This window comes from Balaenoptera ricei, chromosome 12 (genome assembly GCF_028023285.1).
Source record: "Balaenoptera ricei isolate mBalRic1 chromosome 12, mBalRic1.hap2, whole genome shotgun sequence".
Lineage (NCBI taxonomy): Eukaryota > Metazoa > Chordata > Mammalia > Artiodactyla > Balaenopteridae > Balaenoptera > Balaenoptera ricei.
The window spans coordinates 33,052,058-33,076,411 of record NC_082650.1 but is presented as its reverse complement, the minus strand read 5'-3'; the positions used below and the strand labels follow the sequence as shown (position 1 = coordinate 33,076,411).

Here is a 24,354-nt window from a genome sequence, read left to right as displayed (position 1 = left end):
TGATAACATCCTGATACTTAGCAGATGGATGGATTTTTCACCCCTTACTTAAAATTCTTTCCTTGGTTCAGTATTATTTGTACTAAAATGTGGCAATGTTACTGTTATGTGGAAGGATGGAAAGGGACATGGCTTTCAAAGAGATCTCAGAAATCAATTGCTACTCTCTTTTCTTTGTGTAACTAGTGAGAGAATTCAAACCCTGAAACATGAGGTGACCTGCCTAATAGTTCCCAGTGGGTGGTGGCAGAACTGGATTACAATGAAAATCTCTTGGACTTCATTCCTGGTCACTTTCCATTTATGAGGGGCTGGCTGGTGGAGGAGGTCGTCCTTGAGTTTTTCCAGGAAGGACTGTGTCCTGTCAATGCAGAACAAGCTTCGTGTTAGGAAAAGGGAATGTAGGTTTCTAAATTGAATTCACACAGAGTAGAGGTTACAGGATGGAGTATAGTGAGAAAGGTTTTGAATGACCTTCATCTGGGAGGTGATGAGAAGCCTCAAAAAGTGAGTACAGTGATTTAAAACATTTTCCATGTAAAATGGCTTAAGCTTCAGAATATTTAGAAATGGAATAGCCTGAAGTCATGGGGGCAGGGCACAAGTTTGGGTATAAATAAATAAATATAAAGAAAAGTAAAGGAGTGGCTAATACTTTAGTTTGGGACATCAGGGAAGTTACAGACCTGGTCTGAGGATGGATTAGGTATGTACGTGTGCTAGGGTAGAGCAGGGTGGGATGGGAAGTGGGGAGAGTGGTGGAGAGTGATGCGATTAAGGGATGCTGGAAAGAAGGGATTCATCGTGAATTACTAACCAGTGACTGAATGGTGGAAGTGTGAAGGAACAACAAAAAGCTTCTACTAGTATACTACCATTTAGGGAACAGATGGAGAAAGGTTCTGTAAATACTACCAATTTATATAAAGAATAATGCAGTGTTATTTAGATTCTAATATCATATTCTGCCCCTGTCTCAGGTGGTAACACCGATGGATTCTTTGTAGAAAAATCTGGTAGCATTACCCTTACATATGAGTACCTTCAAAATATTTCCCATCCGGAACCACATCTTGGGAACAATTTAGATTAAATCTTTGAGATTTTACTGATGATCTCTGGGGGAGAAAGACAACGTATTGTAGAGAGCCTCAACTCGTCCTTATTTTTGTTAGTGAATCTCGACATGTGCATAGGTCTCAGGCAAGCCTTGCTCTCCAAACCCTTGGACCTTTACTCAGGCTTTCTCTGATTGGATCACCTTCCCAGAGAAAAAAGTAGAACCACATACCCTGGACACTTGTCCTTCACGAATCAGCTTAGTTATCACCTTTTCTGGAAAGCCTTTCCTATTGCCATAGATGCTCCTCAGTTATAATTGTTCTGCATACCCCTAGTACAACATCTTCCACGCTGTAAAGCGATGCCCAGTGCACTAGACTGTCCCCTTTGCCAGACTGAATTCCTTGTTGCCTAGTTTTTTTTTTTTTTTTTTTTTTTTTTTAATTTATGGCTGTGTTGGGTCTTCGTTTCTGTGCGAGGGCTTCCCCTAGTTATGGCAAGCGGGGGCCACTCTTCATCGCGGTGCGCGGGCCTCTCACCATCGCGGCCTCTCCTGCTGCAGAGCACAGGCTCCAGACACGCAGGCTCAGTAATTGTGGCTCACGGGCCCAGCCGCTCCGCGGCATGTGGGATCTTCCCGGACCAGGGCTCGAACCCGTGTCCCCTGCATTGGCAGGCAGACTCTCAACCACTGCGCCACCAGGGAAGCCCCTTGTTGCCTAGTTTTGATCATCTGTTTATCCCCAACGCCTTGTAGCATGATTAGCACAAGGTAGGCCTTGCATATAAGTTTATGGACTGTGGAAATCTCTGAAAATATATGTGAAGTAGAAACATCATCCAGAAATTATCTAGAGAGAACAAATCTAAAATGGATTTTTAGAAAGAGGAATCTAAAATTAATTTTAGTTTCTTTTGGGGTAAGATCTTAGTTTTGCACATAGCCCCCTGGCTTTGCTTCCTTTCTCCTCCTGTAGTCTCTCTCCCTTTGGCCATTTCACTGCTTATTCAAGGGCTAGGGAGAAAAGGAGAGAAGCTGAAATTCAGATCAGTTAATTAGGCTGTTTGGGAGCAACTCAGAAAAAGGTTGGATGTGGTGGGTGAAATCAATGATATTATCTATAGTTCTCACTAACCCAGCCTTCCCCACTTCACATCCCTAAACCAACTGTTTCCCAAAATATGAAGCATATTTTATGAACTCATTTCAGCTTCACAGAGTTTGTTCCTTTGTTTTGAGTACATGTCAAGCCATATATCCTGGTTTTTGGTTTGGAGAATTTGGTCACTATACCAACAGAAGACATTTTCGGGTAGTCTGCTTCTCTAGGGTAATTTCATGGTCCTAAGGAAAGAATTTAACAGTTTATTTTCTGAAACTGGTTCAAGGAACATTCTTTAAGTGAAAAAATTCAATCGAGAATATTATTACTTACATTTTGGAGAAGGATTCTTAATACAGAATTTCCATCTGTGATATATTTAAATTCTAGGCCTCAGGCAGCAATTTTGGAAAAGGGCCTCCTTTACCCTTTATTAGATGCAAACTAAATAGTCCATTCTGAGGGGTGGGGGCATTACTTTATCTTCCCACCCCAGCAAAATGTAAGACCTGCTTCCACCATTCCTGAAGTGCTACATTTTTTCTCGCGAAGCAAACTCCGTTATTGACCTAGAGGTGTTTATCACAATTTCAATTTCTTGAATTATTTTCTAAGTACTTGTATCTAGTAGAAAAGGAGAATGGTGAGCGGCCCAAAAGGAGGCTTGTAGTCAATAAGTGGAAAGCTGTCAATACCGAAATACAATACCCTCCCTTGATCTAGTTTTGATGCCTTAGCAAAGACAGGTTTTGCTATTTAGGACCGCTCAGCCATCTTGACTGAATACATTCAGAGGGTCGTCCTCGACCTGCTTATTGCCAGAGGACAGAGGACTTTAACACTGATTTCTAAGTTGACATATGTATCCCAACATATTTCACAACAGAGGCCTAACACGTTTAAGCTATCAATAAAGACCAACACTTAAGAAACGCAAAGCACGTGCACACTTCACATGCACACTTTATAATGTATTCTTCCAGTCCTAAAAGCGGGGGAGGTTCTAGGGCGTAAAAACTTAAAACTTTATTTCTTATTTTTCATGACCTGTAGCATGCATTTAGCCTTTGGGTTGTGTTCGTATAAGACTAAGCCCCACTCTTTAATGGCTGAAAGCATACGTTTAACAGTATATGGTGGATTAGCTGCTCTGAGAAATGCCTTTTTAAAAAAGTAAAGTGAAAAATAGACAAAGAAATTTATAACCTTAGCAGTCTTTCATATTTGTTTTGATTGTTCTTGAACCAGCCCTGAGCCGGTGACAAGGGCATTGAAAAGATGCACCTGAAACAGTGTCTGCGGGGTGCTGCATTTGCCAACCCGCTTTAATGCTGCTTTCCAGCGGCGAAGGCGCAGCAGCATTAACAGGGAAGCCAGAGCGAGCTTCCCCGGCAGTGGCGGCGGCGGCGGTGGCGGTGGCGGCGGCGGCGGCGGCGGCGGCACCGGCACCAGCGCAGTTTCCCCTCTCCCCAGCCCTGACTCTACGCGCACATGCGCAGTGCGCCCGCAGCCCTGGACCATTTGTCAGGACTACTCGTGAGACGGAGAAAAAAAAAAGAGAAAATTTGGGGGTAAGAAGCGGTTGATCGGATCTAATCTCTTATTAATCTGAAGATTTGTCCGTGCAAAAGCCATTCATTTATTTTTCTGGGTGAGGATGAAAGTTAAGAGACCTATAGAGAGAAGGAAGCGCACCCTCGTCTTGTGAAACAGATCAGGGGAGGGGAAAGGACAGAAGGGGTTTCTCCCCCACTTCTCTGCGCCTCTGGGAAAGAGAAGAAAACTTAATCCTGGGGAAAAAAGTGGGCAAGTGACTCGGAAACGGCTGGAGGGGGAGTCTCTGGGCATCTCACTCTGAAGTAGTGAGTGCGAGTGTGAAAGAGGAACAAAAGAGAGAGAAAAGAGAAAGGAAAAAATGGGGGGAGGAGAGACTTGTATTTTTTTCTTTGCGCGCACACGGGGAAGGGTGTGGGGGGCCGTGCGGAAAGGAGCCGGGGCGAGGCGGCCGCGTCGGGCTCTCGCCCGCGCGCAGGCGGCCAGATGCGTGTGTGCCCCCTCCCCCGCGCCCCCCGAGCTTGTCACTTTGGTCGCTTTCATGACACCGGGCGCGGGGTGGGGAGCGCGGCGGCGCCGGGCTCCGCCGGGGTGCGTGCCCGAGTGGGCGCCGCGGAGCCGCAGCCCGGGCGGCGAGCGCGGCGGCCGAGGCTGGGGGCGCCGGCGGGGGCGGCCGGGGCCGCGGATCGGTGCGGCGAGAGGCGTGAGCCCCGCGCGCCGCCCCTGCGGCCCCCTCCGCCCGTGTGGCCTTTGTGCCGGGCGCGCACCGGAGAGCGAGCGAGCGAGCGCGAGAAGTACAAGTACGGGAGACCGAGGCAGTGGGAAAAGAGGCCGGGCCACTTTCTCCCCGCTCGGGCTGCGGAGAATGGACTGGTTGAATGTGCAGGCGCGTCTCCCCGGCGTGTGCTCTGTGTGTGTGTGTGTGTGTGCGCGCGCGGCGGAAAGGCCTCCCCGACTCCCACCGCGCACACGCACACTCACACGCACGCACACACTCACGGACCCGCGGCGGGCTCGGCGGCCGAGAGTTTGCGTTTTCTTCCTCGCCGCCTCCCCCTTCCCGACCGACTGTGTGAGAATTTCATATAGATCAGCTCCAATTTCCGCCATTTTGGGAAAGTTGCACAAAAATAAACCCTCCGGTTTATTTCTGCCCGAGGCAGGAAAGTGCTTCGGGAAGCGAGGCGGCGCGGGCCCGCGGCGGCCGTCCGCGCGGGGGAGGGCGCAGGGCGCGGGCTCGCGGGCCGGGCCGGGAGCCCGCGCCGTCGCTGCATTCGCCCCGCGCCGTGCCGCGCCGGCCCGGGTGCGGGCGCGGGCGTGTGTCGGGAGGCGGCGGCCGCGGCGGCGGTAGCGGCGGGCGGCGGCGGCCGCCGCGCCGGGGAGGCGGGCGGGGGTTGGGGGGGTGAAGGCGCGGGGCTGCTTTTCCTGCAACTTGTTTACGCCGTGCTTATACTGGGGAGGCAAAGAGGGGTCCGAGGCGGGGCCGCCGCCCGCCTCGCGCCGCGTGCGTGTGCCGTTCCGGGATAATGGGTTTTGCACACTAGCGTCCTGGGCCCGGCGGGCCGTCCTCGCGCCGCGGCGGCCCGGCGGGGGGAAGTAGAGGCCGGCGGGGGTGGGGATCGGGAAGCGCAGGAGCCGAGGCATCCGCCGCGCGCCCCGCGAGCTGGTGGGGCGTGGGGGGGGAGGAGCGGGAGGAAAACTTGTGAGCCCTGGAAGCGGGGGAGGGGGGCGCAACTTCTGTGCTGGTGGTAAAACTTTAATTACCTTGAAAGAAAAAGGCCCTCCAGTCTCCCCCACCCTTTCTGGTCAAAGCCCGGCCCAAGCGCGACCGTGAGAGAAAGTTTAAAAGCGGGCACTTTCCTCCCCGCCTTCCCCGCGGAGGGGTGGGGGTATCTGTTTGTCCGTCTGCGCTCGGAGAGAGGTGGGGGTAACGAGCCGCCCTCCCGGGTCGCGAAGATCGTGGCTCTTACCCCACCCTTCCACGGGGAGACGAAGGTAAACGTCGCTTCGGTTTCCCTCCTACCTCCCCCCTCCCCGCTTCCTTTTCCTCCCCCTCCCTGCCGATTTTTTGAGGGGACCCAAAAAACGGAGTCTCTTTCCTTATGCAACTTCCTCGGGCGCTGTGAGCACGGCCCTTCCCCCTCCCTGCATCCCTCGGCCCGCTCCTCTACCACCTCGGGTCTACCGCCAGAAAAATGCGTTAGAGATCCTTCAGAGTGCACCGAAACAAAAATAGATTTTTGATTGTTCTGAGTTTAAGTTCAGGGAAACTGAGATGAGAAATAAGAATGGGGCGGGGGGGGGGGCAGCGGCTGGAGCGAGTGCGTCGAATATTAATTTTGATTTTCCTAGAGGGTTGTTTGTAATAGCTTTATTGGTTTGGGGAGCCCGAGAGTCTCTGTACTGGCTAGCTCGGTCGCGTGGATTTTTGCGCAAGTTTTTAGAAAAACACTGACTCGAGTAGAGCATTTCTCCGGAAAGTTTCAAGTGCAGCAAAATAGCGAACGTACAAAACTGGCCAAGGGGAGACCTCTAGTGGTTAAACGCATCTTTAAGTTCGGAAGGCCGAGAGCAAACTTTGGCCTTTACTTTTAGCTACGTAGTCCGTTCAGACGTGGAAGTAATTAGACGACCCGAGCGAGCAGCCAGATGTTGTGTGAGAGGATGCTGAGCAGAAATAGAAAGTTTAGTACATTGGAGAGCAAATGAGATCTGAGGACCCAGACTCTACAGCTTCCACTCTTCATTATTACTTCTATGGGAAAAAACACTTCGCTTTTATTCTGGGGTTTGAAATTGGTCACTCTCTGGATTAGAAGCAATTGTTTTCTATATTTATCGTTGTCTACACATTTGATCAACTTTTAATCAGGAGTCACAGCGGATAATTTCATTTGAACGTTAATAAAAATGCAAAGTGCAATTTGTGTTTAAAACTTCGAAAAAATGAGAAAGACCTTTGGTTGAAATTTGCCTTTTATGTGAGCTGATCATTTTATTCTCTAATAAATATAATTTAAGGCTGGTATTTAGTTTCTTAAACATACAGTTATATATAGTCATAAAATAAATGGCCCCTTTTAGTGCTAAGAGTGTAATTTTGTTTCACTGCAAAAGACATTATTTCTGAATGCTTTGTATAATTTGTGATTTAAACGCTTAAATATTTGATATATGGACAAAACTTGCTTACATAGTATCTATTCTTATGCTAGTGTGTGTTCTGCGTAGTAACTTTAGTTTTAAGAAAAGCAATGAGAGAAATGAAAGTTGAATCAACTGACCCTTGTAACTTTCATCTGCTTGTCATACAATGGGAGAGACTTTAATGGGGGAATTTAGGGGAGGGCAATGATATAAATGATAAAATCTAGTTCATCTCATCCAGAACTAGTTTTTTTTTTTTTTTTTAACATACCAAGTGGTAATGTACGAAATTATGCAATAAATCAGCAATTCAAAATTTATGCATATTAATTGCGGGTTTGAAGGCTTCTTTTTTTTATGACAATATTTTGATTTTATTTGTCCTCCCTTTAAATCAATGCTAGACCTCCGGAAGAAGTCTTGAGGGTGGACGACAGTCTTAAAGACCATCAGACAATTATTTCTTCACTGCAACTAGGTAAGAGTTGCATGTTGAAACAAATTCCTTGATATACTTGCAAATGTTAAAAGCTGCATTTGGGGATGAGGGAGGAGAGTGTGAAACAAGGTTGGCAGAAAAACATCATTTTGTGAGGGCCGCTTTGAATGCGTGGAAGTCTTGACACTGAGTGTGATTGAGGCTCCAATTAAAACATTAGGAAAAGTTAAGAGATTGTTCTGGATAACCTTTGGACTGGCTTTTTGCTAGATTCTTAATTCACACTCCAATTGCACCTGTTTTCTACTGAAAATAAATAGCTTTATTCTTTGGAATTGAGAAAGTGGGAAAACTAGAACAAAGCAATTGTGAATTAATATAACTGTTGTATAAGTACACAGTGAAATGGCAGGTTCTGAAACTTGGTAAAATTTTGTAGGTGAAATTCACAACAAGATCTTTGGGGATATTTAAGTAACTTATATTCTGTGACTCAAGTCCAACGGTGGGCTGACTTGTGCCAAATATTGAATCATAGGTTATAGTGAGTTTCCAGTGTGTTATCGTAAACTTGTCAACTTTTAAGCATATCACCACAGGGAATACAGCTGTTGTCCAGTAGAGATCCCTTTGGTAATTTTGGAGGGTGCTGGTTTGTCTCCAATAATCCAGGGCCTACTTTCAGGACAAAGGTCATTCTCAGGCAAAGGGGGGCCCTCTCTGGCTAGAGCATCAAAGTACATTTGTGCTACTGTAGTGCTTTCTACTCTGTATACCTTTTTTCTTTTGATCTTTCCCTTTCTTTTTCTGCCTTTCATTTTCCTTCTCTGTCTTGAGTATTAAAGGAGTTGCTAATTCTTGTTTGGCAAAAACAAAAGAAAACAAAATAAATTAGCAGGACTAATAATCCCTATTGAGCCACCTTATAACCAGGGTAGATGTGGTCTCGATGTCATTACTGAATAAATACCAATATAAAAATGATTGTTAAAAGGGAATTTATTGTCATTTTCTGCTTGTGGATCATCTTGAGTAGTATAATTAGCAAAATAAATAGATGTCCACGTAGGTGATGCAGCAGAGACAAGGGGGCAAGAACGGCTCCAAGAAGATCGCCCAGACAGAAGTTGAGTTCAGGCAGAGTGAAATGTGTTTCCTAGGATGGTGAGTTTCATGTTTAGATGTGCTGAGTGGAAGACAGTGATTATTTTTCTTCATTTGGGGAATCATCGTGAGTGTAGATAGAGTACTAGAATAGGAATCAGAAGACAATTTAGCCACTAAATGTACCACTTTGTGTAAGTCGCTTTAACTCTTTCAGCCTAGATTTCCCCATCTGGAAAAGTGGAGCAACAATGCTTGCCTTGGTTTCTTTGTTGAAGGGATCAAATAAAATAAGGTTTTGAGCACTATGAAGAGCTATTCAAATGTTTGAAATGGTTGTCATATTACCGTTTCACCTTAGCCAGGTTTTGTGAAAAGGGCAGGAGGTAGGTTTTTAAGAGCTGAACAGAGTGATTTAATTCCTGGCTAAAATTATTAGATTAGTTTTTGGTCTATATATTATATGGACTTGTCACAATACTTCTGGGGGATATTTCTTTTCTTTAGGAAAATGGTAGTTTCTCTTTTACAGCTTTGGCTCCTTGAGAGAAGGGACCATGTTTTTAACATGGTGTTGAATACAAATTGAGATTTATTTATCCCAAACTAGTCATTTGCTACGTAGGAGTAGATGAAATAAATACTTTTAAATATAAAATGATTCCAAATTGTGGAAATGGTAGGGTGATGAAAGTAGAAGGGTTGGTGTGAGGGGAATTCATGTGCTGTAATTAATAGTTTAGTTGTGTGAATCTGCTGGGAAATGAGGATGAGAAAATAGGTAACTGGAGTAGTAAGAATTTAAACTCTCGGGGCCAGAAAATGGGTCCTGCAAATGACTGTGGATTTAGGGGAAGCTACCTGTAGGGCTTTTTCCCCCCTATGTTTTCTAGACCTCTTTGCTGCTTTATTCTAATTCTAATCAACTGTTATCTACATAGAAAAAAGAAAACCACAAGTACTATCTGTCATTGTTTTCCATTTGATGATACTGAACTTGACAAACTCTGACAAGTTTTAGTTTAGTTTATCTCACTTCTCTTGTAAATTATCCAATCAATATGCTAAGAACCCAAAAACCCCATAGTGAAGGAAAGAAGAAATATATGTCCTGTTTAATTCGTCCCTGAGTAATCGAAGGTTGGTTCTTGAAAAATTCCACTGGTTTGTTTTGTTTGGTAGTTTATTTCTAAGAAATACATATATCAACAAAGGCTATTTATAATAGGATGGGAAACTTACAAAAGAAGTTACTTTATGTGGTGTGGACAAGGGTACCCTTGGGGTCCCAAGGTTGGGTAACCTGAGTAATCTCTCTAGCGATGTTTCTACTAGTTAACTCATTTTTATTGAGCTCTTACTGTGCTGAACACTGAAAGACTAGGTCTTTGCCCTTGATGAGTTCCCTACACGCTTACCCCAGGAGTTTGATTTATGAAGTCGAATTGAAAAAAGCCTTTAAGAAGTCCTTTTGTAGGAGACAGAGTGGTTTGAAGGAAAGAACAAGGACTTTTGAGAGGAACTTGTATAAAGTTGGGTGATCCTGGATGTGGCTCCAGTTTCTTACTCAGAAGTGGACTTATGGTAGTGATTAGAAGAATTACATATGTATTATAGTAAAAACCTTTTTATTATTATTTACTATTCTTTCTGTAAGTCAGTGTTTTATGTCAGTCCACAAATATTTATTGAGTATCTATTTTGTGTATGTCTCCTTTGGGAAGTGCTTCATATAATCAATACTTAGAATAGGGTGAAATGAATGAATTTGTTGAGGCTACAGAGAAAGCAACAGTCTTTGGCCTCAGTGTGTTCATAATCTAGTTGAGGAGATAATCTATACACATACAATGGTAATTACCAAAACAAAGCCATGGTTCAGTGCTAGTGAAAGGTAGATAGAGGTGAATACAGTTAAGTACTATGGTGGTACTACTGGATGTGTTTCCTAAGGTAGGGACCTGGAAGGTAGGGTGCCCTCTGCAAAACACTGTGAAGTGTTGATACAGTCAATGTAATTGTGTATTGAGTGCCTTCTGAATGTCAAGCATTAAGCTAGATATTTTATATTCATTCATTGATTCGCTCATTCATTCATCTAACAAAAACTTACCGAGTGCCTTCTGTATGCCCAGGTACTGTTCTAGACACTGAATATTATCCCTAATACTTTCACTAACCTTGAGCATTTGGTATTATTAATTCTCTTTTAGAGCAAACTGGTGCTCAGAGATACTTAGTAACTTGTCTTTTAGTTCATATCATGCAATTTGAAAGGGGTGGGACCAGGGAAAATGACACTGGCTTTTGTTTTGTTATGTCTTTAACTTTCTAATTTTCCAAATAGTAATTCTTAGAATATTTCTAAGAAAACACATTTCCAGATTAATGTATTTGCTCTTATACGTTGGTTCGCTAAGATGAGCAATAGCGAACAGGTGTAAGAAAAAATTACGGGAAGAAAACACTGTCTCTTCACTTTCCTCTTTTTTGTTCCTTTTTTTAAAAGTTGGGGAAAGACTGAGTTATACTGAAAAGAACACCTTGGTCTAGTTCATGGCCTTGAAATGATCACTAACTGTTAATAAAACATTACTCAGATTAGTTTTGGGAATTACTGGGCTTATATATAAAAAGATTTCACTTGTTCTGTATAGGAAGAGACCTGATAAGGCAGTAGGGTGTGTTGTCAAAAAGTGTAAATCAATCAATCATCAATCAAAAGATTGGGACCTAAATTTACCATTTTGTGAGCTCAAAACATGATGGAATTTATTCTGATTATAAAAGAAGAAAATTAAAATGAGGGATAGAGATAATGGTGGTGAGAAGCTGGGGGTAGGGAGGAATGTAGTGTTAGAATCAAAGTTTAATAAAGATAACGGAATATGACTAAGAATATATTCACCAAAATACGATAACTACTGATACTATACTCTTTAACTAGAAGAGTAGGCCCATTTACAAAATGAAGTGAAGAGTTTTTGATTCATTGGGTGGTTCAGGATTACAGTGGGAGTCATATAATATTTCTATTATCTGAGTCGTGATCCATCAAGCAGAGCTTTTGTCTGACTTGGAAGGATGCTACTGCAGGCATTGATTATAGGGTGATGGGCTGTTTCTCCTTTGTTTTTGTTTGCTTTTTGTTTTGTTTTTTACATTTTTATTGGGGTATAGTTGATTTACAATGTTGTGTTAGTTTCAGGTGTACAGCCTGTTTCTCCTTTGTTGAAACACTGTCATCCAGTAAATTTTTTTGAGTACCTGCTGTGTGCCAGGCCTTTTCAAGATTGGACTACAGCTTTATGTTATGTGAAATGTTACAGAATTAAACCAGTTCAGTTCCTAAAACACTTTCAGTAGGATGGTTCAGGCACCAAAATCAGTTGATTATTTTTCTCCCATCTGTTACACTGATTGAACCCTGAACTGTGAATTGAGATCCCTGGTCTGGTTGTTAAATGGTCTAGATAATTTCACCCCATTGGTTTGTGGTCTTATTTGGCAGATTGGAGGCCTAGCTGTTCAATCTATTGATAAGGGGTTTAGCTACAAATGGTTATCAGGATAAGCCCTGTAGACATGACTTATGTGACAGAAATAAAATCTGGTCAAATCTAATTTATTATATGCAAAAGAGAAATCAAGTGTAAATCTTTTAATTCTAGCTCTATGTTCTATAAAAATATGAAGCAGAATAAGAAAAAAGATACTGCTTTTAGCATTTTAAAAATTACGAAGTGAAATAAGAAAAAAGAACAAGATACTACTTTTAGTTTTCTTTTTTAATTTAAGTTCATGCATATTTTGCATAAGCGTGGAAGTATCTGTGTGAGACAGGTTCTTGCTCTTTTTATTCCCTTGAATCCCTCTAATGGGTGTAAAATTTCTATTATTACACTACTAGTGTAATATGTTGATGACATGATAGCACTTTTCAGGATATTTTTGCCTCAAATTGAGATACAGTCTGTACACTGAAAATGAACTTCAAATAAAAGCATTTGAAGAGAGTATATTAAATATGCTGTAAGACTGTTAATGTCAGTTTGTGATTTCATTTTCTATGTACATTTTTTTTTCTTGAAAGGCATTTTTCATTTTCTGTTCCTCCTTCAGAGGAAGTAAGTAGGTTAGGCCCCAGAATCTCAAATAATTCATCCTTCTTACAGTAACAAACGGAAGGGCAGGAAGTTGAGATTTCGTAAAGGTTGCCTTCAGTGACTACCCCTTTGCATGTAATCTCCATGGCAGAAAAGGTAGCAAATCAGAGAAACCATCAATATGTTATAACTAGGGTCGTTTTCATTAAAACATGACCAGTAGATAACTACTGGTGGTGGTGGGGTGTTTCTGAAAAAGTATCAATAAGAAGGAACTGTCCTAATAACTGATTTCATATTTAAAGGAAGGCATCTACTATATAAGCATATATATGGACAGGAGACCCAGATTCTCAAGGATTTGTTCTTGATGCTACTGAGATTTCAGTTCTCACATTGAAATGATCTAGAGTTTTACCTGCCTAAAAGTCTATGAACTTGGGCCCTCAGGGCAAAATTTCACATCTCTCCACAACAGATCTCAGTTCCAGTATGTGTGCGATTCAGAGTTCTTGCCAGTCAGGGTGAGTAGAATATCAAAGCTGGTATCTGTCATGCTTGATTTGAAAGGAAAATTTTTCTTTGTAGCAAAATGTGTTTGTTGAGAGATGCTTCAGGTGTGAGTTTAGATTTTTCTCTTATCCTTATTGAATAAGCCTGTTTAAGAGGTTTGAATTTAACTTCTTTTGATGTATTCTTCACTGACACTTAAATAAGGAGGGTTTCTTGGAGCAGGAATGTTATCCTTCTGCCAAAGAGGTAAATAAATACTTAGCAGCCTCGTTGTTAGTTAGAATTTTCACTGGAGAATAAGAGATAGATGGACAAATGAAGATCTTTTCCTGATTTCCTCTCTCCCCAGTCCCTGCCCACAACTAGTCTGTTAAATTTTCCCCTTCTATTTTATTCATTCATTTGATAAATTTTTATTGATTCCTACTGTGGATAATCACACGGGATAGTGAAATGAATAAATCCAGTTTTCTTTCCTCCAAAACCTCCTGTAAGTAAATGATCATGATATGATGTAATAAGTATTATAATTGGGGTATATAATTGGGGTATAATTGGGGCTGCCTTTCCAGCCCCTCTTCTCCTGGCATCTTACGTACACATATTCCAGTACTTGTACAGAGAAAGACTCACTGTAGTCATTTGAGTCCCCTTTGGAGAGGATCCATAGCTTTCGTCCCTCTTTTTCCTCCTGGCCTCTTGCTGCGATCTCTTACGGTGCTTTCTGTTTGCCTCTGTACTAGCTTTCTTGAAAGCAGGTCCTGGAACCACAGTTGGTATGCAAGGAAGCTTTTATGCCTCCTCAGCAAAAATGTCACAGTAAGGTTGCCAGTGGCTTAGTCTTGGGTCGCTGTTCAGAGATTATGTCCTTCATACTTTTCTCCTTGTTAAAATGTTCTTTATAAGAGCTTCGGAAAACTAATACTTATTGACCTTTCATCAGTTTCCCAAATTCATTTTGAAATTTTATTTGTCCATGAAATCCCAGATTCCTACCACAGTTCTTAACTTCCACTTTTCTCCACCTTCACCCCTGGACTCTTGAGAAATCAAATAGGACTTTGTGGTGCAAAGGTATTGGCTTTTGCACAGTTATCAACTCCTCTGCCCTGGGATACTTCAGACATCTGGTAAACCCATGTTTGGAGGGGATGTGGACACTGGAGAGCAGCTTGTTTCTTTTCTTCAAAGTAACTGTAGCTGTTGTGGACTGAGTGTCCAAAAAGTACAAACCACTTTAACGTGCATAATTAAAAAAAATTTTAATCCATATGAAGTAGATATTCCTATTCCATTTTTTAGATGAAGGAGCTAAGGCTCAAGAGAGGTTGGGTACCCTGCCCAAGATTATACAGCTAGTAAACTGTGAAGCCAGGATTCAACCCAAGCACTCTGGCTGCTGTTGCTTTTCACCTTTACATTAGATTGGCTTCTTTACTGACTAAAATACAATGTGTTGGGCACTATGGTATAGTTTGAGGGGCACTGTCTTGGGAGGTAAAAGTCCGTTTATTGGTTGGGTGATCTTTTCTTATCTGTAAAATGAGGCTAAGAATTCTTGGCCATCTTAAAAGGTAGCTGTGAGGGTCAACTAGTCTAGTATTGGTAAGAGACTTTAAAATGGCAAAGCGTAGAAGAAACCCTCCAGCTCCAGTATGTTTGTATCTCTGGAATGAGTTAGGCTGGTTGGCTTTGTGTGACTACCCCTACATGGCCGTGTGTTTGTGGGTATGTGAGCTCCCCCATTACAGGCTGTGTCCCTCTCTGGTGTCATGAAAGTACATAGGAGGTCATTAGAGAATAAATCAGAAAACCATAGATAGACCTCAGGAGGCAGAGGTTTTGTCTTTCTCAGGATCACTTTCTCCAGCCTGGACTCTAGGTCCTGAGGGCATTCCCCAGTGTTAGACACTACAAATCTCAGCACATGGATGCAGATGGGGAGCTCAGCCAGGAGGTGGCACCTCTGTAGTTGACTCTAACCTGAAGATGAATAAATTCTACCCTGTAAAATACTACCTGCTCTCATGTTGTTTCTTGAATTTATTTTCTATAACTCAGCATTTTCCAAAAAGGGGATTCCATGGACCTCGCTGTACTGTGATAACAGAGCCACAAGGCTAAGTGACTCTGGGAAACTTGGGCTCAGACAGCACTTCACAGATTGCTGCACTGCTGCTGACATGCGCCATCCGTCTCCCTAAGACCCCGGGGGGTTACACATCTCCCTCACCGCAAAACTTTTATCACGGGACATGCAGAAATGGTCTAAAAGTTTTGAGGGGCAGACTTTGAGAAATGTGGCCCTAGCTTTTCATCTCATCCTGTTTACATGCCTTAGCCTGGTCCACAGTGTGGTGCCAGCCCAGCATGGTGGCCGAGAGAGCCTGGCCTTTGGGTCCAACTCCCTCCCCACACAGCAAATCCTTCTCCATTACTTCAGAGGTATTGTTCTATGAAGAAAGCTAGTCATTTCTGGAGCCATGTAAATATAGGTATTATTATTATTAACAATGCAACATCTACTTTTATGTAGTGATCTTGACATCTTCTGATGGAGCTTTGAACACAGGTGGCTTACTATAAGAGATGCCATTGAAATAAAATGAAGGGAAAGGGAAAAAAAAAGCCACTGACTAATTTTTTGAGGTCACAGAGCGACTCTCATGAGTGCAAATAATTGTTAAACCAGATAATTAGAGTAGAAAGTTAAGATTTTATTGACTGCTTACTATGGGATAGGCACTGTGCTGAGGTATTACCTGGCTTATCTCATGTAATCCTCACCATTGCCCAATGAAGAAAAGTTCTGTTATTTGCCACATTTTACAGGTGGGGAAATTGAGACTTCAAGGGATTAGTTGGTCTTATGTCACAGAACAGGTAATCGTTAATCTTTGGAAAGTGAATTGAAGGGAGGAAAGGAAGGCTGTGGTTTGTTTAGGAAAGGGAGAGGGATGGAAAGAGGAACTTGAGAGAGAGTGGCAGGTTTTGAGGATGATGCATGACGTGTTTGATTTGCATCTGTCTATGAAAGGATGACAAGGGGCAGGGTGAGTGGGGATGGGGAGGCCCAAAACAGTTTTATACGCCACTTTAATAACGTGTTTAGCAGTGGGCAGAGGCCGTTTTGATGATATTACTGAAGATGACGCTTAGGACTTTCTTGAGAATGTCACAATGTGCCAGAGACAGCATTTGGTTAGTGATTGATGATTTCTACAAAGTACACCAAAAGCCAACTTCAGTTGATGGTATTAATGTGGGCATCCTAGCAACAAGGCATTGGATCCCCACAGTGGAGGCTGACTTTCCTTATTGCCGTCTTACTCTTCTGCATAGCGATCATTTTTGTTTCTTTCGTGGTCATGATTTTAGGGTTAACATTCCTGACTTACTCTTCACAAAAGATAACATTGCCCTCTTGAACCCAAAACTGATGAGTTTAGTCCGTTGACACCAGGCACTGAGATCTCAGCCCCGGCATCTCTCTGAATGACGGAATTTAAATCTGATTCTCAGTTGCTGCTTCTGAGGTCATGTCTACCCCCATTTTACAACTACTGCCAGCTCTTGGCCTTGTCATCTCTGTAACTTATTTTTGAAAAATGCACCTGTTAACTGTAAAGCTATAAAATGGAATTCTAAAAAAGCAACTTCATGTAAAATTATTAAAACCATTTAACTGGTCTTAGTGAACAGTAACGAGCCGTTCTTTTAAATACTGTAATATTTTGAAAACAATGGTTTGAGCAGGAATGGCCAGGCTACAGTTAGTACACTTTCTTTAGTAATCTTTAATTCTCACCTTATCTGCAGATCCAGACTTTTGGTTTATAGGCAAGGCCCACTCTCTTACTTTATGTTGGAACGTACTAGATTGGGTTGCTTATCTTTCAGGGGACTGTTCTCTCCATCACAGCCCCAGGCAGCCTCTTCACCTTGAACTTGCTGTAGAAGTGCAGCCCTGGGGGAGTCTCTGCTCCCACTCTAAGCCACCATTTTATCCTCTCCTGGAAGATGTGAGGGAAGGAATCCTATGAAAGGGAGGATTATGAAGGACTCTGTTTATCTCCAGTCAAAGTAAGATACAGTAGATTCTTGACATTTGTGAGGGATACAGCCCAAGACCATCGCCAAGTCTCAACCTGAAAAAAATCATTGTAGCATGTAATTCCTCCCTTCAAATTACTAAAGTATAACTGAAAAATGTAAATGATCTCTCTAGACCTTAAATACTTATCTCGCTTGATGAGCAACTTTTGTGCTGTCGAGAGCACTTATTGAAACAAATTCACACATCTTTTCTACTTATTTCCTTTTGGAGCATTTGGTAGTTTTGTTCACATAGTGTGTCTGAGTCATCATTGCATTTGACATTTCAGCCTTTGATTTATCCGAAACTTCTATTTTGTGGCTGGGACCTATCACTTTCATAAACATTTCCGTATTCTCCTCGTTCTGTCATCAACGCTAGAATCAACTAGCAGTTGCTTTTGTTTCATTTCTTAACAAGAAACAAAGTTTTTATCACTTTATTTACAGTGGTCATAGCACTCAGACAAAGCACTGTGACTCAGAGCGCACCTGGACCTTGGCCGGGACTCTCAGTTTATGGAGTGTTATTCAGAATCGTGTCTCTGCAAAATGGCAAATTACTAAATGTCATGGGAACTTCAGCTGTCACTCAGGAATGGCAGAAACCATAAGTAGTCTGTGAGTGCCAAGGTTCTACTGTATGTTTTTGATACCTCAGTTGTGGAGAAGTGAACCCTACCCTTTCTCTTTTCACCCATCTGTGGAGCTGATACATTTGCATATATAGTTAAACACCTACGAGTTAAATTACCCAAGAGCTTTGGGGAAGTTGATTTTCCTAGCACCTTCTAGTCTATAGCTTCATTTGTTGGCATCAGTAACAAGCAAAGTATTTTCGTAAGAAGACGTGCCTTTCAAAACATGGAGTATTTTAAATAAATATGAGACAGGATTTTAAAATATTTTTTTTTAATGTAACTTTTTTTCTTAGAAAAACCCCACACGTTTAAACATTCAACCCGTACTAAAGGGTACACTACACAGAGAGCAGGTTCCCTCCGTTGGTTGCCTTTCAGTCAGTCGTTGCTCCTTCGTGGATGCGGCCAGTGTTACCAGCTTCTGACAAATCCTGACAAAGATAGGCTATGCCTATATAAGCAATACACGTATTTATATATACCGCATTTGTTTTACACAAATGGTAGCACACAGTTTTTATGCCTTGCATAAAATTAGTAGTATTAACAGTATCTTGGAGCTCTATCTATATCAGAATGTAAAGAGTTTCCTCATTGTTCTTCGTTTTTGTTTTTTGTTTTTTGTTTTTTTATTTATGGCTGTGTTGGGTCTTCGTTGCTGCGCACGGGCTTTCTCTAATTGCGGCGAGCGGCGGTTACTCTTTGTTGTAGTGCACAGGCTTCTCATTGCGGTGGCTTCTCTTGTTGCGGAGCACAGGCCCTAGGCGCACGGGCTTCAGTAGTTGTGGCGCACAGGCTCAGTAGTTGTGGCTCGCGGGCTCTAGAGCGCAGGCTCAGTAGTTGTGGCGCACGGGCTTAGTTGCTCCGTGGCCTGTGGGATCTTCCCGAACCAGGGCTCGAACCCATGTCCCCTACGTTGGCAGGCAGATTCTTAACCACTGCGCCACCAGGGAGGTCCCCCTCATTGTTGTTTAACCATTGTATATGGCTGTACCACAATTGTCCTTTACTGATGGACAGTCAGGTTGTTTCCAGTTTTCTAACATTACAAACAGTGCTCTAGTCCATGAATCACCTTTTACGTTTTTTTATACATGTAAGTATCTATAGGATAAATTTCTAGAGGTAGAAGGGCTGAATTGGAGGATATGTTCTTGAAAATTGATCTCCATGGAGGTTGGTTCAATCAGTAGTGCCACCATCGGTATATGAGAGGGCTTGCATCTCCATATTCTTATAACATAGGATTTTTAAATGTAAGGTGTTAACTAATTTCATCACCACCTAATGTTTCTAGATTACTAGTGGTACATGTAGGCTAGGGCTTCCAGAGATTTCTTTGCATGAGAGATTGAGGAAGTGCATCCATTCGATACATGATTCCCAGGGAGAGTCAAGTTGCACAGCTTTGGTTTAGAGACAAGGAGTGCAGGAGAGAGAGAAGAGGTAATTCTGAGGACAGTGTTAAAATGTCATTTAGTCTGTCCTCCAGCCCTTTTGCTGAATTCTTAGGGCAAGGAAATTGTAATAAAAATGAGTAAAAGCTGAAGTGAACTGTTTCACAAAAGAGGGACTTTGGGAGTATAATACATTTGCATTGGTGCCAACAGTAATGGTCTTCACCTTCAGTAAAATTATCAGCTCCTTGATGAGGCATCCACAGTGGGCATTGGTGGGAGCACATTGGGTGTCAGTACCCTTGATATTAGCCATTGTCAGCCGTAACATAGGTGAGTGGGAATCAGAAGCTGCATGGATGCATTTGCTGGATATCTGATCTCGAAAGCTGTCCCGTTTGACATCAGCAGTGGCTGGAGACCATTAGCATTTAGAAGAGGTTAGGAGAAAAGTGGTACATCTTGGCTAATAACACAGAGGACCCATCATGGTACATATTTAAGATACTTCCTTAGGAAGTCTCAGCAGCATTAACAAGAGATTTGGGGTGTGATTTTCTGCAAATGAGAAATACTGTTTGTGGCTTGTACTGTGAGTGACCATTATCTACCTGGTTTTTAGGCCCGTGGAATACAGGTTACACATGGGATGATGGACCAGTGCCAGGTGAAAATTAAAGAAAATATAAAGCATAGCATTTCTAAGTACTAAAAAAAAAAAAAAAAAATTGCTTAACTCTTAGAAGCACAATTTGTTGAAGTGAAAGGACTTTGTATGTTTGTATATAAGTGCACACACTTACAGAAGATGAAAAAGGAGGATGATTTAGGGTGTCATAAAACTAGCTTCTGTTCAAATAATATTGGTTGCTGGTTGTTCTACCTGATTAGGAGATGGTGGGAAAATGCCTAATCTATCATAGCTGTTCAGACTTCATGTGATAGTGAAAGTAGCCAGTGGCTTCACAATTGGATAAAGGAAAGGACAATGTAGTGAATATTTTTATGCTATTATATTTTATACAAAATGTCCACAAGCCTTAGAATGAAACAACGGATGGAAACAATTTTTATAAATTTTAGATATGTGCTTGCGGGCAGAGTATACTATGTAACATTACCAGTGTTTTGTATAGCAAAAGCATATTCTAATTATTTCCTAAAATATGTAATAAACATTTACTGCAGCTTTTGTACAGTGATAGCTTTTAGATTACTCCTATTTTCTATTCCTCCTCCTAGTCACAGACAGCATTTTTGCTGTTGTAACTTTCATACATTTATGGTTTTTAGGTAGGAAAAGACCAAAAATCTATTTGTGTTGAATATGTGTCTCAATGACATTTTGTTAATAAGCATATATTTGATGGCACTTTACTAAAAAGGATACATGTTGTACTGATCTGCATAAATCGAGAACTTTGGACCTAGTAAACTGGTTTCTGGATTTGCTGTGTTCCAAGGAGTAAAATGGGGAAAAGTAGGCTTAGCCAGATTCTCAGAGGGGGTAAGACTTTGAGACAGCACAAGACAGTGGTTGAGAAAAAAGCCCAGGGTTGGAATCAGACTGACCTGGGTTAAAATCCTGGGTATGCCACCAAGTATGGTTTTGGGTGAGTTACCGAACTCTGCACTTTTTTCAGTGTCGACTAGAGGGATGATAGAACCCATCTTTCTGTGAGAAACAAATAAATGAAATAATTTGTGTAAGTTGTCTGATGTTTTGAATCCTTTTCTGGAAGAAGATGCGATTGAATGAATAAATGAAAAATTTTTCTTATTAAAGGATCACTCAGGTTTTACCTGGTTTATCCACCAGGGGGAAAATTATTCTATCACTCTACTATCTATCAGGAAAAGTCGCCACTCCTACCTTAGAAAGTCAGGTTTGTTGCTGATCTTTATGTATTTAGTGAGGTAGGAGTCATAGAGAACTTCAGTATGAGTCTTAATTTATTTCATATTTTTACTGTTTCTTAGATTAATTCTTCCTCAGGCCTTTACAACCTATTTCCTGTTTTGAGGATTAAGTCTTAATGATAAAGGAAGAAAGAATATTGAAGCATCTAGTAAACTCCAACAGAAGATAGCTATAATTCAAAGAAACACAGGGCTTTGTTTTTTTTTTTCCTATTGACTATTTAAAATGTGGAATGTAGTGTAATAACCACCCTGGACCCTTCACTCGTCTTTATCTTCACAGTTCCAACATGTTGCCGGTCTTATTTCACCACTTTACCCCTTAATTAATTTGTAGCAATTTCTTCACCTTATATCCCTTCATTTCACAATTTCAGCTTGTGTCTCTAAAATACAAGGAAGACCTCCCCTCGTTAAAGTATGTATCGTCATCATCCCTCAAAAAAAAGCAATGGTATTTCTCTAATATCAAATAGTCAGTTGGTATTCATATTTCTCCTCCTGTCCAATCATCTTTTTTTTTTTTTTAAGATTTTTTGATGTGGACCATTTTTTTTAAAATTTTCTTTATTTTTATTTTTATTTTTGGCCGTGTTGGGTCTTCGTTGCTGCCCACGGGCTTTCTTTAGTTGTGGTGAGCGGGGGCTGCTCTTTGTTGCAGTGCGTGGGCTTCTCATTGCAGTGTCTCCTCTTGTTGCTGAGCACGGGCTCTAGACGTGCGGGCTTCAGTAGTTGTGGCACGCAGGCTCAGTAGTTGTGGCTCGCGGGCTCTAGAGCGCAGGCTCAGTAGTTGTGGCACACGGGCTTAGTTGCTCTGCGGCATGTGGGATCTTCCTGGGCCAGGGCTCGAACCCGTGTCCCCTGCATTGGCAGGCGGATTCTTAACCATTGCGCCACCAGGGAAGCCCGATGTGGACCATTTTTTAAAGTCTTTATTGAATATGTTACAGTATTGCTTCTGTTTTATGATTTGGTTTTTTGGCCCCGAGGCATGCGGGATCTTAGCTCCCCAAGTAGGGATCAAACCCACACACCCTGCATTGGAAGGCGAAGTCTTAACCACTGGACTGCCAGGGAAGTCCCTAATAATCTTTTTTTTTTTTTAAATAATTTAAATCAGGGTCAAAACAAGATCTATGAAATGCAGTATTGCGATTGGTTAATATGTCTCTTAATCTAAATTTCAAATTTCCTCTTTCATTTGTTTATTAGTTACTCCTTACAATTTTTTGTGTGTGCAGAAAATAAGTTTTTTTTGTTTTGTTGTTTTTTTTAACATCATGTGTGTGGTTTTTTGTTTTATTTATTTATTTATTTATTTTTATTTTTGGCCGTGTTGGGTCTTCGTTTCTGTGCGAGGGCTTTCTCTAGTTGCGGCAAGTGGGGGCCACTCTTCATCGCGGTGCACTGGCCTCTCACTATCGCGGCCTCTCTTGTTGCAGAGCACAGGCTCCAGATGCACAGGCTCAGTAATTGTGGCTCACGGGCCTAGTTGCTCCGCGGCATGTGGGATCCTCCCAGACCAGGGCTCGTACCCGTGTCCCCTGCGTTGGCAGGCAGATTCTCAACCACTGCGCCACCAGGGAAGCCCAGAAAACAAGTTTTTAATCCTGTGTAGCAGTGGTTTTCAGACTTTTTGGTCTCAAGTCTCTTTTATGCTCTAAAAAATGAAAAACCCAAAGAGCTATTGTTTGTGTTATATGTATCAATATTTACTGCCTTAGAAATTAAAGTATATTGGTTATTTATTTATTACTTTTAACATAGTAAACTGATTACCTTAGTATGTATAAGCACAATTTTTGTAAACTATAATCACAGTTTCCAAAATTTAAAAGAAAAGGTGAGAGAAGTAACACTGTTTTACATTTTTGCAAATCTCTTTTATGTCTGCTTAATAGAAGATAGCTGGATTCTCATACCTGCTTCTCATTCAGTCTGTTGCAATATTTTGTTTTGGTTGACACATATGAAGAAAATCTGCTTCACACTGGTATGGGGTTGGAAAAGGGAGGATTATTTTAAGTTTTTCATTTAATGATGGACACTCTTCTTTAATATTACACCAAAACTTGATATGTGGTAGTTTCTTAAAGGTTAGTTGCAGTGTGCAATTTGAAATCCTATCAGTGAGCTTTCTGTGCTCTGTCACATTAAAATCCATCGGTCTGTGTTGCACTTTGAATGGATTCTTTAGCCATGCATAATTTTGTAACTGTAAGCATTGGTCATTTGGAAAATATCACTTCACTGAGTTATGTAGATCTTCCAAATGTTGACATACTTCATTGTGAAATATTTTAAAAAATCATATTCATGAATATCACCACCCATCTCCTTAGAAAGTTCTATAGCTATTGGGAAGCTGTCAAGCTCATGGTGGTGGATACAGGTTTTCCAAAATGCTGAAATTGTATCTTTAGTAACGAATGCTGTCAGTGTGACAAAATATTTTCCAAATATCCAAACTTGAATAAACATCGTTTTTTAAGTAAAAGTGGGATTCCATTAAAAAAAAAGCAGCTTGTTCAGCTTGCATCTCAAACAATTCACCAGTGCTTTCCCCTGAGACGGCCTTGGTATTTTGGCATGCCCGAGCACTTTGTGCATACTTCTGTTTCTCTCATGCAATATGGGCAGGATAAGTCCTTGTTTCTTTTTCCAAATAATAAGTTGGTTGGTTCCCTTGTATAATCAAAAGGTGATCAATGAGGTGTTCTTGGTTGGTTTATTTGTTTTGAATATCGTTGTGAACTCATAATGATTTAAACTTATTTGATGTGTTTCAATTCACTGCAGCTAATATCCTTACTTTGGCCAACAGAAGCCTCTTCAAGTTTGCTTCTGAGTCCTTTTGGTATGACCTCTGCTGTCTTTGATAGCTTCCTTGCTTTTTTATTTGACAAGATGTTCCAGGCTCATCTTGCACATTTCCTGCCACCTCTGGGAAGGCCTGGGAGAAATGGTATTTAGAGACCACAATCTGAACACTAGGCTGTTAACTACTATTGATTGGTGGTTGTTTCTAGAGTTTGTCAGTGGGCAAAGCTAGAAAATATGCATATTTTTTAAACATAAAATGCATCATGAAATTATACAGATACTTCCATTTAGATTTAGGACCCATTGATCTTTGATCACTTGTCAGTGACACCAACATAATTACTTATTTGTTTCACCCCATACCACACAGACAGCAGTTTCAGAATAACAATATCAATACTACCGCCAATGGATATATGATTACGAAAAAGTTTGTTTTGAAAATGAAAA

General features: G+C 41.6%; 1 protein-coding gene across 7 annotated transcripts in view; it reads left to right on the top strand.

Moving 5' to 3' along the window:
- The first annotated feature begins 3,662 nt into the window (after positions 1–3,662).
- L3MBTL3 (L3MBTL histone methyl-lysine binding protein 3) overlaps positions 3,663–24,354 on the top strand; it is a 119,638-nt gene continuing 98,946 nt past the window's right edge. For 4 of the 7 annotated variants that reach the window (XM_059941951.1, XM_059941950.1, XM_059941949.1 and 1 more), the window contains exons 1-2: positions 5,474–5,714; positions 7,271–7,344. The gene's annotated coding sequence lies outside the window, so the exon portion shown is untranslated. Of the gene's footprint in view, positions 3,737–4,703; positions 4,792–5,473; positions 5,715–7,270; positions 7,345–24,354 lie in introns of those variants that run through there. The other 3 variants (XM_059941946.1, XM_059941947.1, XM_059941948.1) reach the window with 3 other exon arrangements.